We start from the raw sequence: 18,530 nt of genomic DNA on the forward strand, positions 1-18,530 counted from the left end.
AAACCTTTTTTTATGCAAGGTGTGCCAATTGAGCTGCTGCATTGGGGAGGCGCTGACACCGCGATATAAAGCACCGCCTTGCCCCACGCAACGCGGGACGCCTGTAATGCTGTTTTGCTGCCCTGGGCTGCTGACGGGCAGTCTTTTGCTTTTCGATGGAAACAAAGTGTCTACATTGTAAATAAAGCAAATATACATAGCTTCATGTTGTTAAATAACTAAAAAAACTAAGATATCTGTGTTTGTTGTAGGAAAAATGGCGAAATAAAATGCCGCAAAATTGCCGCTAAATTTCCATATTTGTGCCGCTAAATTTCCATTTTTGTGCCGCTAAATTTGCTAATCCATGCCGCTATATCCTGGGGGGTCTGCCAAATATAGCCTGACAGTAAAGCTGAAAAATACAGAGAATCTTCTCTTACGGTCTGGCAAGAAATGTGTTTACCTCTCACTAAATATCTGCTTAAGGAATAGAAGTCCTAGAGGTTGTGAGTGAATGATAGGTAGATGTTAAGTAAGCAAGTCGAGACTTTAAATGACTGTTGTGGTGCTTTGTTGATGCCACAGGTAAACAAGTGAAATCATTGGAAAAATAAAAAGGGATATATATTCCAGGAAAATAGCAGCCAATATAAAGGTGCAACTAGATAGGAGTTTTGGACTAAATATGCCTTACATATTGAACTGAATATTGGTAGTCTGATTGCTATGTCTTCTCTTCATTCCACATATATAACTGATTGAGGTTTGCCCCATGTGAGACAGGCCCTAACTTCCATATAACTTTACAAAAATGTTCCTACTTAGGGGTGGTCCAACTATAAAGCCTCCTTTAACATGCCTCTTATATTTATTCCCCAAACTTTAGAATAATACACCTACCATCGGACCAAATGCAGGAACAATGTTGTAAAGAGGCTGCAGACAAGTATTATTTATTTGAAGTATTAAGATCACAGGCAGCTCCTTGTTACCTTCATCTGCCCCATCTTTGCTCATCGCTCTGAGGATATACCAACGCAGATCTGCTTATACTTTGTACCTTACACAACGATTCCAGGATCTAAGGAGGCATTTCCTACCTAAATAAAGTGAAAATACCCCTAGTCACAATGTTATAGGAAGCTTCTCCACAAATATTACAAAGAAATTCCCCTGACTTCCATTCAGTGGATATGAACCCACCTGCCAACAGATGGCTTTGAAGCCTCTTACCTCAGAAAGGCCACAACTACAACCAAGTCAACCAAGTCAACCCTTGCGTGACCAAATACAACTCTGTGTCTCACATCACATACAAGTTGTACAACCAAAGCTTCTCCAGAGGAGAAAGGTCAGTCAGAAGACATTAAAGAAACACCTCAACTCATGTGTACCGAAGCAGTAATGTTTTACACAAACTGAACTCCTAACAAGCAGAGCAGCAAACCAACATTCCCTAGATACACCTAGTCTCAATTTAAGGTCTTTGTCACAGTAAGAAATTCTGGGTTCAGTCAGATTTAAAATGCAGCGAACAAAATAAATAAATAAATTACCCAAAGAGCAATTTCCTATACTTGTTTCTTGAGATAAGCATAACATTACTGACGTATGATAGAGGATTATGATTGTTTTCTCCATTTAACCACTGACCTAGAAGAATCATCAAATGAAATCATTCACAAATGTTTGGACTGCATTAAATTATTCTTCATTTCATTGTTTAAACTGGATCTGTAGTTATGCTCTTTGACTTGTCTTTCCCTTTGGCTGTTGACTCTGACAGCAGGCATTATGTCATCAAAACTCAAGTGTAACAAGTTATTACAGTTGAACTGCTATGTAATTTCGATATTACAAGTAGCTAGTCGCAATTGGTCCAGCGCTACACTTAATCAGGGATCAATACCCAATAATTTGACATACACATGGCCCATACACATTCACCCGACTCATAAAATCCCTGTTGTGTTGGGGGTCAAGTTTTAATGACGTGAACAATTTTTTTCTTTACAGGTTCATATCTAACATTTCTAAATACAGAACTGAACCTGCATATCAACTCTCTTTCCTCTGGTTGATGGACCAATTAGTTAGGATGTTGATGGTAATAATAGTACTATCTAACTATCTAGTTAGCTAAATAATCACAGATTCTTGGTAAGATTAATAACATTTATTGCTAAATAATGTGTAAAATTAATGCTCATCGCATACAGTTTACAAAGCACACAAAGAAAATCTCACAAAGAGGGAGAGAAAAACGTCAGCAAAATGCAAACAGTGTCAAACTCAACAAATGAATGATATGCACATGAAGGAGTGGATAAATGAAGAGACATAAGTTTCAGAGACAAAAACACATTTGCAAATGATTATGCAAAGTACAAATCATGAAGATATACTAACCCAAAGGGTCAGAGAAATTACCACCCCCCTGGCCAAGGAGGTAGTGGGGGGTCCTCTGAAATAGAGTCAGGGAACGAAGATTTCAGGATAGGGGAACGGGACGGGGACAGGAACAACTAGGCCTCTCTGCAAAACCGACGGACTGCGACAAATCCTCCCTCTATCTCTTGTCTCTCTGCTCAGCTCCCACCGCATCAACTTACTTAAAGCGCACCCCAAAAAGCACCCCCGTTATACCCTAAAACCTACTTGTCCAACCCACAACAGTTGAAACAATTCATAAAACTCAGCTTCTCATTGGATGGATTAGGGGGTGTTCAATCACACCACCATGATCACATTCATAATTCTACAGTCTTCTTTGTTTTATATCGTTCTCATTACGTGATTCTTGACTTGTTCATTTATTCATAATACATGTAACTATTTCATCATTTCACATGTGTTTTTCTGCTACGTCCGCTGAAGAAGTCTTGGGTCCCACAGCCAGTCTCGTCTCTTGGTAGATAAACAATGTTTTTCGTAGCTGATCAACTTTGGCTTTTCACACTCTTCTGCAGTGCCCAGCTTTTCTGTGTATTTATCTGGTTATTCATGCTTTCCTCCACCCCCCATCTATCATGTAAATTGTAGGAAAATGCAGGCCCATTCAGCTCACTATGATGAATAAAACATAAGCATTTATTAATTACATGGAAATGCACTTTTCACTGTTTCCCACCCACCTTTGCACTATCCCATGTTAATAATTTTCTTAGCAAAGCTTTAAGCAAAAACTGCATTATTTATTATTATTTTTAAAGTAAGATGCAAATGACAAATGCGGCCTAGTTATACATTAATTTTTGTTTCTTTCGAAGCACAATGTAAAATGCGACCTTGTTCTTTTCTGCATTAGTTCACATTAGGTGCACACATGCGCAAAGCGGTTTCCCATGTATTTTATGTGATTTAAATGGGGAAACGGCCTCTACAACGCAGCCGTTTCCACGAGTAACCATAACCACGCATGCTTTACAACGCATGCGTGGTTACACGAAAAGCCTTTACCACGCATACCTTTACTACGAGATACGTAGTAAAGGCATGTGTGCAAAGGAAACAAAAAAAGGGGGGGCTTGGGGTGTCTCCCCCCACCACCCCAAAAAAAAGTGGGTTAAATAAAGGGGGGTTGGGGGGTCTCCCCCCCAAAAGAAACTCACCAGATTCAGAAAGATGAAGAAATGTAGAGGCAATCGGCGTCGTTAGAGGAAACGGAAAATCATTTCCGTTTCCTCTAAACGACGTGAAACGTCACATCAGAAGGGATTGGAAAATAGAGGACGTGGAGCGGTAAGGAGGAATGAGGGGGTGGTTTCACAGGGGAAAAATATAAGGGTTAATTTACAGTGATCGGATATATCCTTTAACAGAAAAATGCTAATAACATGCATAGTTTCACAACGAAAAACGTTGTAAAAATGTGCGTGTTAAAGGCATTTTCGTGGTAAAGGAGATGCGTGAGAAAGGAATTCCGTTGTAACGCATGTGTGGTAAAGGCATGCGTTGCAACGGAATTCGTTGTAACATCATACAACCATTTAAATGTCAGTTTCCACTGTACACTGTTAGTAAGTATTACGGGGGTGTCAATTCGAGCAGGTTTCTTTTTGCAAAACCCTGGTCCATCACAATTAAGTTTCAACAAGGAAATAAGAAACATGGGTTATGCTAGGATAGCGGGCCTCCATGTAATATATGTAAATATAACACATTGCCTTGCCAGTCCTTTTTATTTATTATAGTACCCGCCCAAAAATATAGATCAGCTGCAAAATGTGGAAGCTTTATAACTTAGTACTGAATTTACGTGGGAAAGGCTTGAATCCAGGCAGGGCTTACTCAGAATTTCCTCTGGCCAAGTTTGATAAAATAAACACCATGTAGGTTCTGAATATGAATAGCAAGTGCAGTCCAGAGCTGTGCCACACACCCTGATAAAGGCAAAATGAACAATGTAATGCTCATACCTGCCATAGCACTTCTCCCTCTTTCCACTGCCACCGTCCCAATCTCCTAATCTAATATGTGTCCTCTCCGTTACTGCTCATTGTTTGGGGTTATCTCATGTTAGGAATAATTAGGTGCAGGGATATCATCTAGAGTTATTCATTAATGTCATCCAAATATGCCACACTTACCAATGCCTCACTTGCATTCAGGGCTAAAATGGTAGTCACACATCTGTTATCAATGATCAAGTGAAATATCATTATTATGAACAATTGGGTCCCAGATCTGTGTTAGAGGGGCACACAAGTAGTTTTAACATTATACTTGCAGTGGATTTAATTGTTGTAAATTCCGTTATCAAATTAAGAACTGTATAACTTCACGTGAATCTTAGTGTCCTCCCATATCTAATACTAAAATCCAGTTTTAGACAGTCCCTGCACCCCTTACAAACTCAGAGACAAATCTTTGATAGAACACAGCTGTCCTTTCAGCAACGAGACAGTGGATACACACACATTTTTTTGCCATTCTGTTTTGCTCAAATGAAATGTGCCCCAAATGTCAGCGGAAAAACCCCTGCAAACCTGTCAAGCTGTTCTTTTGTTGGCTGGTGGGACAAAAAAGGGTGTTAGCTACATCTGCCTCAGAAGTCAATCAATCCTCCCCACACCCAAGGCTTCTTTTCCTTGTCCTGTGAGCAAGGTCCCACCTCAGTCACGCCCACTGAAATGCTAATTACTATGTCGCGGAAATGAGAGAGCAAAATGTTGCTTTGGCTTCCAGGGAATTCATGCAAGGCAAAGGTGAAAAGTAATCTTTGCAAAATATTTATTTCAAATTGCAAATACAACTTTGTCAATGAATTAGGCCTGCAAGAAAAATTTCAAAAATCCCAAAATTAAAATTATAGCTGCTTTCTAGGTGGAGATAACAATAAATATTGTACCCTAGTGCTTTCCTTTGGAACAGCCAACCCTGCTACAGTAAAAATAAGTTTCAGGTGCTAGTCACTGTAAGGACACAGTAATATGTCATACTTTTAGATACATGCACCCTTCCTTAATGGGAAGTAAGGCTTACTTAGGGGTGACTTATACATACTTAAAAAGAGGGGTTAAGGCCTGTCAAAGAGGCTTATTTTGACAGGTTGAACTTGCAGTTTAAACCTGCACATCCAGGCTTCTTATAGTAGGCCTGCAGTCATGTTTGCATTGTCACTGCAGTGGAAGGCACAATGAATGCTGCAGTCCTCCGGTGATATTTAACTTATAGGTCTCACGTACACTGTGGGCACCATATACTAGGGATAGGGGTAAGAAATAGACCAATTATGGGTATGCAAATTTCACCATGTTGAAAGAAGGAGCATAAGTACTTTACTACTGGTTAACGGGGGTAAATTACATCAATTTCTATTGCCAGCAAAAATGGGGTTCAGGAAAAAGGCAAACAAATCCAGAGTGACCCTACAGAAAGAGTACCTTTCTAACACCCATTGTCATTAGGATAGCAGTAATGAGCAATGCAATATATAATGCAATCAGTAACTACTGGATCTGATAGAAAAGTCTGCACCCAATACATTTAGTAGGCGAAGCTTGCTGTAAATTTACAGGTGGAATATTCCCAGAAAATACTGGAACATGGATTTGGTGTGACAAGTTCTAAAATCCATGGTATGTCCAATTTTCATAGGAAATACCAAAATAGGTGATAATTATCACACCCAGCAAGCCTGCAACACCTCGGTGTCAGATTTGGTTAGATGCAATAATTATCACAACCTATTCCTGGGCTTTCATAACAAGGGCCTTGAAATTAATTAAGTGCGATTGATTGAATTGTACCATATAGTGAGTTGACATTCTTTCAAATACAGTTATCATTCATCAGAGCACTGAGCCCCAAGAACAAATCCACTACAGAGAGGCACCAATGAGAAGGGGGAATTGCAGTGAGCAATGCCCCAAGCATCAAACAAAGTGAAAATAGTAGATGTTTCTGTGCTCCTTCTACTTCCACTTTCAGTGGTGATGACATTCACAACAAAAAAGCCTCAAGCAAATGGGGAAGCTCTCCCCTAGCATTCAGAGGTGAGAGATCCTAAAGTGAATCTCTTTGATTTGAGCATCAGAGTGATTTCCTCCTTTTGGTGGGAAGAAGCAATTTACATGTTTTTTACATTGTAAAGATGCGGCAGAATACATGAACACCGTGCCCTGCACACTAAAGTTGATAAGATAGGTAGACATCATTAAATCTAATTAAGATCTGACAGCCTTAGAGGGTCTTCCCTCAAATGATTTGCCTGCTTGCCTTCAATTTTGTTGGATTTTTGCTTCTGTTGGCCTTGGGACTCTATGCACTTTACCACTGCTGACCAGTGCTAAAGTGTTTGTGCTCACTCCCCTAAACATAGTTTGATTGGCATACACATAATTGGCATATTTATTCTACCTATAAGTCCCTACTAGAGTGCACTACAAGTGCCCATGGCATGTGAATTAAATGCTAGTAGTGGGCCTACAGCACTGATAGTGCCTGGAGTAGCATCATTTTGGCTCCACACTTTAAATTTGGTTAGGCCACATATATATGCATTTACACATGGCCTTATGTACTTGTGTGACACAATAGTGCTATAGAGATATGGTGCACCAAAGGTACAGAAATGAATCTATTGTGTGTTGTGACAGAATGTATGACGTTACTACGCATACTAATACCACTCTACCATTACAATGCTGGTATTGCTACGCAAGTACACTTACAAGGACCTACCATTACATCTTTTACCTTGCATAAGCCTTTACCATGCATCCCATTACAACGGAAAGGCATGCGTGGTAAAGGAATACACTTGGTAAAAGTGCGTATGGTAACTAATACTATTATGCCCTACTCTAAACCATAAATCACTACCCATGCACGACCCCCTTACACCCAGCCTTGCCATTTCCTAAACACCTAACCCTGCATGACCCCTTGACCCCAAACCCCAATCCTTTTCCTACCCTAAACCCTAAATCACTACCCCTGCATGACCCCCATCCTTTCCCTACCCTAAACCCTAAATCACTACTCCTGCATGACCCCCTGATACCCAAACCTCTCCCTACCCTAAACCCTAAAAGACTACCCCTGCATGACCCCCCAACCCCCAGTCCATCCCTACCCTAAACCCTAAAACACTACCACTGCACTACCCTCCACTGACCCCCAGTCTCTCCCTACCCTAAAACACTACCCTGTATGATCCCCCACCCCCAGTCCTCTCCCTACCCTAAACCCTAAAACACTACCCCTGCACAAACCCCAACCCCCTGTCCTCTCCCTACCCTAAACCCTAAAACACTACCTCCGCATGACCCTCCCCCAATCCCCAGTCCTCTCTCCCACCCAAAAACACTACTCTGCATGACCCCCCGGACCACCAGTCCTCTCCATACCCTAAACTCTAAGACACTACCTCTGCACAACCCCCGACATCCAATCCTTTCCCTACCTTAAACCACTACTTTGATAAAGGCCATTGACCCATCCCATTTTTCCCCTAAAATAGTAACTCCCACCCCAGGCCGAATCCCCCTTACCTCTCTCTGGTCGTGGTTCCTGGTTCCTGTGGTCGTCTGAGGGGCAGTGCACTTGGTTGTGAGGAAGCTGAAGAGCCACCGTTTCCTCACAATGATGTAGATCACCTATATTTTTTTACAACATATGTGCTTTTTACCATACATACCTTTACAACAAAATTCGTTGTAAAGACATGTGTGGTACAAGCACATGCATTGTAAAAAAATGTGTAGTGAGACTAAGGGCCCGATTTACAAAAGCAATCTGAGACCAAAACTTAAGACAAACTCAAGACAAAATCCTAACTTTGCTACTCCTAAAAGCCTTTTGTGAATACCAAAAGTCGTAAAGTTAGGAATTTGTCTCAGATTGCTTTTGTGAATCGGGCCCTACGTTTTGTTTCAATGCAGGCATGGTAACGTTTGCATTGTAATGGCATGCAGGGTAACAGCCACAATGTAATGGCTGTTTCCTGTTTTGACATATATGTGTGTGTGCATATTAATGCTGAGATTCATTTTCAATAGGTTAAGATTGTAAAGTGGTGCACTAAAATGCATTAAATGCAGTGTATTTGCCAGGGATTAGTGAGAATGAATCACACATGTGTTGAATGCTTTCTTTATAAATTGTGATCAGTTATCGTTTTACTTAAAATTAGATGTATTAGTTATTGTGCCACATATAAGAGAACAGCACGAAATAGCTTGATTAATTATTAAAGATGTCATTTAGCCGTTATATGTAGATTGTAGAACTAATATGTTTTAAAAGAGAAATGTTAATTTAGAATGATTGTGGGCCTAAAGTTGCAGTCAAGATATTTAACCTTAACATGAAAGTTGTTTTTCTGCATGTTTTATCCTCTGCAGGTGCAGAACTAAGGCTTTCATTAGTTAATGAAAAGCACATTGTATTTCAGAGATAGTGAGGCAAGGTAGAGCTGGCAAAGTCAAATGACTTTAATGAAGAACAAAGGGAGTGTTACCTGTCGGCACTATGAGACAAAGGGAGAAACGAAGTACGCTTTAGACGTAGAGACCAAAATATGGGAACTAGAAAGCATATTATGATGTGTATGACTTCATGTTTTCTCAAATATTCTCTGTGCATTTTATTTAGTGAACCCATCTTGAGTTTCGTCAGATTGCCTTTAGACTCGGAGAGGTAGAGACCTCTTTTGACATCTTTGATTGTGTGGCTTCATGCTATACAAGATGATTCATCACTTATAGAATTCTACAGACATTCTGATACTGACACCTTTCTTGCTACCTTGGTTTAATAAGGTTTTCCATACTCTGTAGGGTTTAATATATGTTGCGAATCTTTTCCATGTATGGGGAGAACGATTGAAATTTTTCTGTATTGCTGTATTCTCTTTGCTGTTGAGGGCCAATTTTGTAAGTCGCTTCGGTCTTCCTTTTAAAAATGCTATACTTTTATAGTATGTTCTTGAGAATGATTTATATTAGTCTGGATTTGAGTTTGTCATACACCTAATAATGTCAAGTTACTGACTCAGACTTTTATTGTGTGGTCCTAATGATCACACTGTACTTTGAGGTTTAAAATTGCCATTAACCCCTATTCCTATTAGGCTACTAGAAAGGTCTACTGACCGGAGTAGAATTGGAAGAAGCGGCCCAGAGCATTCTCAGATGGCAGCAAATCGTGGATGGTTAGTACAGGAAGTAGAGGGGTTAGAAAACTGTTGCTTTAGATTAATCTAGATCAGATCTCAGTCCCTAGTGCCTATGTTTTGACTAAGAAAAGCAGTATTGGTGAAGTTCCAGTGGTTTGAGAGTGAGTTGTAACAGCTGAGGTGTGAGTATCAATAGGTTTGTGTGTAAACAGCTTATGCTTAGCTTGCGGGGTTTGAGTCAATTGTGTGGTGTCGGGCGGAGATTGCATGATATGATGTGGTAATGTTTAAGATAATTGTGTGAGTGTGTGTGGTTGTAATACTTTGCATGATTGATTTCTGTTTATCCTTTAGTAAAACGGACAATTGTTATTTTTTTGTTATTGCATTGAATTTAATTGCAAGCATAATGCTGAAAAGAGGGCATGCATGAAAATTGTAAAGGAGAGTGAGCTGCTAAGAGGAATGCGATTGTCATCACAACATGCCACACTTGGGCAAGTCGGATGGTGTGAAGGTGAGTTGTTATTGACTGTTAACGTCATGAGGTGCCGAGCTGTTGTTGATTGATGATTTTGAATGGGATTTTAGGCAAAATATAGATTTTTGTGTCAAAACAAACATATTTCAATTGAAAATGAAATATTTTAAAGTGGTATGAGATTTTGTTTACAGGAGATGTTCAGATACCTCTTAAAGGGGAGGAAGAAGCCCCGCCCAAAGACACTGCCAGTATCTATATGGTGATAAATGGAGAGTTACGCACATGTATTTGACTAGAGATTATGGTTATGGTGGGTTTTAGCTCACCTAATCATGCACTGTTCACTTGGTGCTCCGCACCTGAATTACTTTAATATTTTACACCACTCTTTACACTTTGTATTTGCACTTATTTTCACATTTATTTTCAACTTTTCAATTATGCTTATGATCCTTCTTGGTATTTGTTATTTGCATTATTCATAACAATTTCCATACGTGTCTATAAATACACATAAATCATTGTTGCATTGTAATTATTAACATGACATTTCTTTTTCAAACATTTGACGATAGGCCCAATGCATTTCGGCACCCGGGTGGTGCCTTCATCAGGGGCAATTCTGAAAAAAATGAAAAGGTACTCAATGTAAGTGTCTAGTATTTGGTTGATCATGGGGGTATTTTTACATATTTAATAAATGGCGTACCTGAGGTCAACTGTTGTTCAATGTTGATGTACTTGTGTGATCGCCCGGATGACTATAATGCTATGTGAATGAAAAAATGATGATAAAGGCTGGTTTTGTAGCTATTTATTTACTCCGAACTGAAAGTACCTATGTGGTAAAAAGACATACCTGCTTGTCTTGCTCTTTATTAGCTGTAACAACAAGCATATATCTAATGAGATCTCCGGTTATATAAAAAATCAAAGTAGCAGTGTTTCAAATGTTAAACACCCTACCTTATCTTCGTTGTTGCTCTTCGTCTAGAAATTTAAGGAAAATGCCGCTCTGTTATTACCGCGTTAAAGCTTGACTTTCCTAATGCAAGGAAATCTGTCTATAATGGACTGTACCTGTCATGTCAAAACTATTGGCCATCACGAAAAACCGCTGCCCTGTGAATGTTCGATCGGCTGGGTTCAGGAAGTAAACTCCATTTGAACTTAGCCTTCTCCACACAATTGCACAACTATGGTAACGAATGACGGACTTGCTCTGTAGAAAACGCTCAGTGTGGTGATCACTGTGCGCGCCATATTGGAGTGATTACTCTGTTAGTAAACCAGCTCTTATTAGAATAATATATGTATTGGCCTTCCAATTGCATGAGGTTACATTTAGATATTTCTAACCTCGCGTATGTGAGTTTTGATGATTTAATATTGACATTCTCTTGCGAACTTCCAATCGTATGTCAAACTTCAGAGTTATCTAACGCGGTTATTATGTTTATATCAAGGTGGGTTAGGAATGGGATATTATTCCAGTTTTATTCACATGTTTAAGGTCACTGTTTACGCGACTAGGCTGTTATGATGATTAGTGTCTGTGTGCAGTATTACGAGTTGACGCAAACCACAATTAGACATATCGTTCACTAGTTTTCAATACAATAAACCATGTGATGACAGAGATTGGCACACGCTCACTGAGAAAGAAGGTGTGCTGGCATTTCCACGTTAAGGTACATTTAATTTGAGAATTTCTTGAAAATTTGAGGAGAATTCTATGTGAGGTGAAACCATTACCTAGACCTACACAATTCAAAGTGCTTAACGCTTAGGAGTCTGTGGCTCCTGCAATAGAAAAAGTGAGATATCAGGGAAGAGTGAAAAATAAAGTGTGTACTAATGCAGATGTGCGGTGGGATGCAGAGAAGAAAAGGTAGAGTCCTGACATGTCAGAGGTAACAAAATTATCAGCCATTATTGCAAAACAGAGAAGTAGAAAGAGGGACAGAAAAAAAATGGATAAAACAAGAGAATCTGGAGAGAATGACTAAAACAGTGATAGTGATACTACTGACTGTCTTTTAGATGTATTAATATCCGAGCGACCACCTATATATTGTGGGATTCGAATGGAGGGAGGTGGGAGCGCATCTACTGGTAGAATACTAGTTTACCTACTGCACCAGTAAGTACAAGCCCTGGTATGATAGGGATTTCTCCTATTCAGAAGGACAGACCGTGAAGGGCACTATTACAGTGAATTAAAACATCATATGAGGAAATTCAGGGACTTATGCTCCTGGTACCTTCATTAGTTGTGCAGTCCCAGATGCAGTTACAGTTCCTGTAACCATTGGCCCAGTGGTTTCTATACAAAAGCCTGGTGTAGGGGGAAACGGGATTCAAAACTCTGCTTTTCTCGCTCAATAACAAACATCAGAAATTACACTCATGAGTCAAAGAGTAGGGGATTTTCTCCTTTAAGTCTGATTAATGTAAAATCTCCTTGCAGTGCAAACCCATCTGTGCATCAAATTGGATTTGAACCTTTAAGTATGTGGCGAGGAGCTGCATACGGATCCCTTCTCCTCCAGTCCGCTGTCTGATCGTATGCCCCCTTACCTGTCACCTTATCCCCTCCTCTATTTACAGCCTTCAACTGTGACAACTGAGATGCGCTGGCCCTTTAAGACTCCACTGCCCTCAGCTTCTGGAGCCGATCACGTGCCTTTTTCAGGTGATCTTCTCCCCTTCAAAGAGGAGGATGCAGAAGGACTAGCGTTCTCGTCACGGACTCGAATGCTTGGAGTGCCGGCATCGTGGAATACAGAACGAGGAGCAAGGTCTTTCTTCATTGCGCCAGGACTGGGAGAACCGGGAACCCCCACCTGGATTGAACCAGAAGCCATGCGAACCTAAGAGGTGGCATCCAGGAACGAGGAAAAGGGGGAGCAGGACCCTTTCCTGCAACACGCAAAAGCTAGCCATGGCCCAGGAGGGCCATGGCTCCAAAAGGTACGGGGCCAGCCGGGGGCTGTGTGGGACAAGGGGAAGGTGGGAGAGAAGGGCGGACTGTCTGACTAGTTTATACCGACTGGGCTCCGCAACTAAGGGTAAAACCTAGCAGCGCGTAACATACTCCTGGGAAGGAAGTAGCGCGCCTCACGGTGACGGTCGGGTGCTCAGTCCTTCACTCCCTTTTCCTTGTGTGCAGCATCCCATAGAAACGTTCCCCTTACCAGGCCTTTCTTGGTTTTCTTTCCCTATCAACATAGAGCGGAGGCAGCTGTCTGCTGTTGTCCGAAGACTGGAACCTCTTTTAGTTATTCCCTACTCTCTGATGTAAGAGAGTGAAGAACTCTACACCGGACGTTGGATTCTTTTTTCCTTTTTTTGTTAAAAGACCTCCTATAATAAACCTACTGTTGACTCACCTTCTCTCGGTCTCCCTGCCTACTTCTCCACCGCGGCACAAAGTACATTCCTGGAGTTACCACATCTGGGTTCGCTTACCTGGGACCTGCTTTAAATATGCCTAGCAGTACACCTGAAGTAAAGGCGGTATCTAATGCTTCTAAGGTGCATCCTGGTCTTAATGTCCAGGAATAGGAAGACTTTTTGAAAACCTTTAATACTACATTGAATGATATTGGAAGTGCTGAAGTTAATCAGGAAACTCTCAGTCCAATTTGAAAGTAAGCTTGGTGGATGTGGGAAAATTGACGATGGAATTGAATGAAATGTTAAGTGGTTGTCTTGCATTGGATCGAATGGAAACTTATCAGCAAAGTGAAATTTTGTTCATGAGTGAGGATGTTATTAGGAGAGCGCGACAAGCTCATGTCTAAATTATCTGAATTAGCCCACAAATATGAGGTCGATCTGGAGTAGAAAAAAGGTTTACAGAAGAGCCACTGACTTGCTTTTAGTGATCAGGACATAGAATGTATGAGAATGCCAGGAATAAATATGCACATTTGGAAATAAATCTACAGCATCTGAATTTAGAGAAATTGGAAGTTAATTGGTCAAAAGAACAACTCCCAAGAAAACAAAGGCAAAGCTGCCTCCTCCTGGACGGGGGAGGGGAAAGGAGCTACAAGCTTTCCTTTACTGGAGGTATCTAGGGAAGGTTATATGTATGGACTTTGGAATAGAAGTGATCTTAAATCATTTACAGATTAATTCCCAAAATTAAGAGAGAAGCCTGAGAAATGGTACAAACAGTCAAGCAGTTTAAGAAAATTTCGAAGGTTTTATGGACTGATTTGAACAACTTGTTTGACATTGTGGTCCCAAGTGATTTGTGGACGGCATGTAAAATAGCCCTAGAGTGGTCCGAGAGAGAGCTGACACGCTGTGACTAATAGTCCTTCAGCTATAATGATGAGGATGTATGATCAGGTGATGATGTGACTGAAGTCTAAAGTGCCCACCCCCAAGCTATTGACTGGGTCAAGATTGATCTAATGACCCAAGAACCAAAGGAGTCAATTCATGCATATTATGAGAGATTGTTACAGGCATTGAAACAGTATAATGGAGTGGAAACACTGGAGCCAAAAGATAAGGGACATTTTGTGTTAAGGTTTGTGACAGGATTGAAGCCTGAAATTAGTATGAAGATTCCACAGCATCTGATTTGATTGCACAATAAGTTAGTTGATGAGATTTCGCGATACACCAAACACTGCAACGATGAGACTGAAATGAGGCAGAAAGAGTTAAAGGAAAAGTTAATGGTCACACAAATGAAGGCTTGCCAAAGAGGAATTCAAAATCCACATTTTGTAGGGAATGCCCCTCCAATATTGAGAGTAAATCAACAGGGAGTTCTGGTGATGCAGAGTGGAGGTAGTTTTCAGTCACAAGGTAGAGATTGGGGTGTTCCTATTGTTCTGAGTAGCAACATTGATGAAGTATAATCCATGCCACTACTGCAATTGGTTGAGGCATTGGAAGCGAGAATGTTGTCTTAATCCTGCTAATCTGGCTAAAAATCCAACGTTTCTACCACCTCAGAACAGTAATTCCTTGCAGCAACAAAATGTACCCAGAACTAGATCTCAGAATTTTAATATACACAAGACCCAGTGATGCAGTTTCCTCAACCTCCAATGACACTGCAAATGTACCCAGGTTCTCTTGAAATAAGGTCCCGAATTTGAATCAGAATGCTTTCCAGAATATTAGTCCTTGCCAACAATTTCCTATGTTTGAAAAAAGGGAAAATGAGAATGGAATAGAGCTACAAAATCATGATAAGGACATTGCTTTTAAATTGGCAAACCAGAGTTCAATTATCACAAAGTATCGGATGATGTTGACAGAAGATTTGCCTTTAGATCTCAGGGATTCAGAGAGATCAAAAGTTTGGGAATTTTTAAGAAATTACACTGGACTTATTAAAGGAGTTGAACCTGTCTGCATGCAGATAAAACCAAATTTAGAATACCCAGGACACTGCAGTATAATTTGACCCCTGAAACGATTGCCAGAATAACTTTGTAGATCGAGACAATGATTCTACAAGGTATACTGAAATAATCCATGGGGAGTTCATGTAACTCACCCATTGTTGGCCTGCAGAGCCTAGCAGTAAGTACCGGATAGTGCAGAACCATCACAAGATAAATAATGTCATGATCCCTTATTTTCCTGTAGTACCGAATCCTGCTGTAATATTGCTCCGAATTCCTTGTGAGGCTAAGTGGTATGCCGTCATTGATTTGTGCCAGGCATTCTTTTCATCCCCTTGCATGAGGACAGCCAGTTCCTTTTTGCATTTTGGCCTTCGATCTGTGTTTTGGCATGGTGTCAAGTCCTTCAAGGGTAACTCCATCCTGGTCTAATATATTGACGACTTGCTGGTTGTGTCAAATACACAGGAAGCATGCAAAATGACACTATGTTATTGCTCAACTACTTGACTAAGAATGGACATAAGGTATCCCCTAATAAGTTGCAGTACTGTTTGAGAGAAGTTACATATCTTAGTCATCATATTGAGAATAGGGATGGAAGGGTGTCAAAAGAGAGAATCTTGTTGATCCTGCAAATTAGTCTGCAATCAACACAGAAGGAAGTCTTGATGTTTTGGGGAATGGTGGGCTACTGTCCTCAGTGGATAGCCAACTTTTCCCTAGTGGCCAAGCATTTACAAAGTCTGCCACACAAAGATGTGTCAGATCCAGTGCCTTGGGACAATGATTCTTTGGTAGCTTCCCTAGAGTTGAGAGAAAGTCTCTGCCACATGCCAGCACTTGGATTCGTTTTTCTGCAGTGAAAGAGAGGGCTGTGCTCGTTCAGTGCTAACACAAAATCACAGAGGAACCTGAAGACCAGTTGCTTGCTTCTCAGCCATGTTAGATCCAGTGGCTGATGCACAGCCTGGCTGCCTTAAAGCAGTGGTGGCGACAGGCCTCAGCATCGAAAGGTGCAGTAGTATAGTAAGAGGTCATCCTTTTACTCTGTATGATCTGCAATCTGTCAAGATTGTGTTAACCAGAAGGAGGACACAGCATCTTATGTTCAGTCGCCTGATCCAATACAAGAAAATCATACTGGCGCTTGAGAATGTATCCGTAAAGAGATGTTCTATTTTGAATCCGGCCACTTTGATACTCCTTCCTGATAATGACAATGATAATGATGAAGTGGAACATAACTGTCTCAATGCTACTAAACTATGCACCAAGCTGAGGCCAGGTATACAAGATAAACCTCTACCTGAATCTGATTATGTATTGTTTGTGGGTAGCTTGAATACAAGATCACAAAGGAAATTTGAGAGTTGTTTATGCAGTCTGTACCATTTCAGAAGTGGTAGAAGCTGCTTGGCTTCAAAGAGTAGTCTCCGCACAAGGGGCTGAATTGATTGCTATTACCCGAGTTTGCCACATTTCAAATCAATTACAGGTGATTATATTCAGATAGTCAGTACTTCTTTGTTGTAGTCCATGACTTCGGACAGTTATGGTCCCACAGAGGATTTATGATGTCAGCAGGATCTACCATACGTAATCGTGAGTAGGTGAGAAAATTGCTAGAGGCCTTGCAATTGCCTGTGCAAATCACAGTCATAGAATGTTGTGCACAGTGTAACGGAGATGATTCTGTGACAGTTAGGAACAGATATGCTAATGAAGTCACAAGGTACTGTGCTTACAATGCTTATAATTATGTAAATGAAGGAAGAGCTGTGACCAATTACAACCTTTTGCTCTTTGGAGCTGATCCTTGGGGGGAAGTTAAGAGGTACCTGCAAATGCTGTGGTAAACAACATACAGAAGTCATGCTTGGAGCCTCATTGGCACGGGCCATACCAAGTCATACAAGTAACTCCAACTGCTGTGAAGTGTGGGGACCTCCCCAATTTGCTCTATGCTGCTCATACTAGCAGGGTTCCATGTCCCCATGATGAATTACCAGCACCTGTCCCAGAAGAGCCAGTGTTGGTTGGGAGACTACAGTAGCAGGTTAGTCAAGCTGTAGGGGAACAGTAAGACACTGAAATAGCATTTTATTGGCCTGTGGAGGGTCCTGGTGAGTTGACTGACAAAATTGGTGAAGGAGTGGCTAATCCAGTAGTCGTAACAGAAATAGACTTGGACCTTGACGAAGGGCCTACTGCTAGAGAACCATGAGTGGCAGCAGAAGAACATTGACAGAGAAGGCAGAGCGGAGGGAGACTGGTTCCACAAGCAGAAAGTGATCTCCCATATATCCCAGAGGATATAGAGGATTCAGACCGGATTGAACAAGAAGAAGAGACAACACTCAGGAGGTCGAAGCGTGCAAGAGTGCCCTGTCTGAGTTACTCCTTCCCTGAATGGACATACTCTCTTGACAATGCTAGGGAGAATATGTTCTGTTAATGTTTGGATCACTGTGAAAGGTCAATTGAAACATCTGGAGCCAGAGCTTCATTTTATTCTAACTTTTGAACTTCCTTTCTTGACAAGACTGAGTGCCTGAGACATCTTATCTTAGATGTGACTGAACTTCCGTTTTTGAATGCAAATGAGTTTCCTGTGCTAGTTGATGAACTGAAGCATTTTATATTGGGATTAATAGTGAATGAGTTAGCATCATTTATTATCAAAGACATTTCATAGACTTTTAAGGTAAAAAGAAGATTTATTAAGACTTTGTATATCATTTCCTTGCATATCATTTGAAATTAGTTTTTGCTGTTTGCACAGTTGGAAACTAAGAGAGTAGTCTCTGCAGCTGCTACGTTCCACCCAAGGTATAGATTCCAATGAAGTATTGGAAACCAATACTAATACTAATATGCGTAGATACATCATAATAGGCACACTAATGGCTTTAGTTGTAGCATTAATTATAGTGCTTTTAGGGCTACATTCAGCTACAGATAGTTCAGTAGAATCTAAGTCTACTGCTGCCCCTACCATGCCACATTCTTGTGATAGTAACATGCAGTTGTATGGTAACAAAAATACACAAATATATCAAGA

At 40.7% G+C, this 18,530-nt stretch overlaps 1 long non-coding RNA gene across 1 annotated transcript in view; it reads right to left on the reverse strand.

The window, feature by feature from the left end:
• Nucleotides 1-2,143: 2,143 nt before the first annotated feature.
• The window catches only part of LOC144791452 (uncharacterized), a 320,387-nt gene continuing 304,000 nt past the window's right edge, over nt 2,144-18,530 (reverse strand). The window contains exon 3 of the long non-coding RNA XR_013602397.1: nt 2,144-3,048. This is a non-coding gene — a long non-coding RNA (uncharacterized LOC144791452). The remainder of the gene's footprint in view (nt 3,049-18,530) is intronic.

The sequence above is a fragment of the Lissotriton helveticus genome, chromosome 11 (assembly GCF_964261635.1).
Source record: "Lissotriton helveticus chromosome 11, aLisHel1.1, whole genome shotgun sequence".
In the NCBI taxonomy this organism is placed as follows: Eukaryota; Metazoa; Chordata; class Amphibia; order Caudata; family Salamandridae; genus Lissotriton; species Lissotriton helveticus.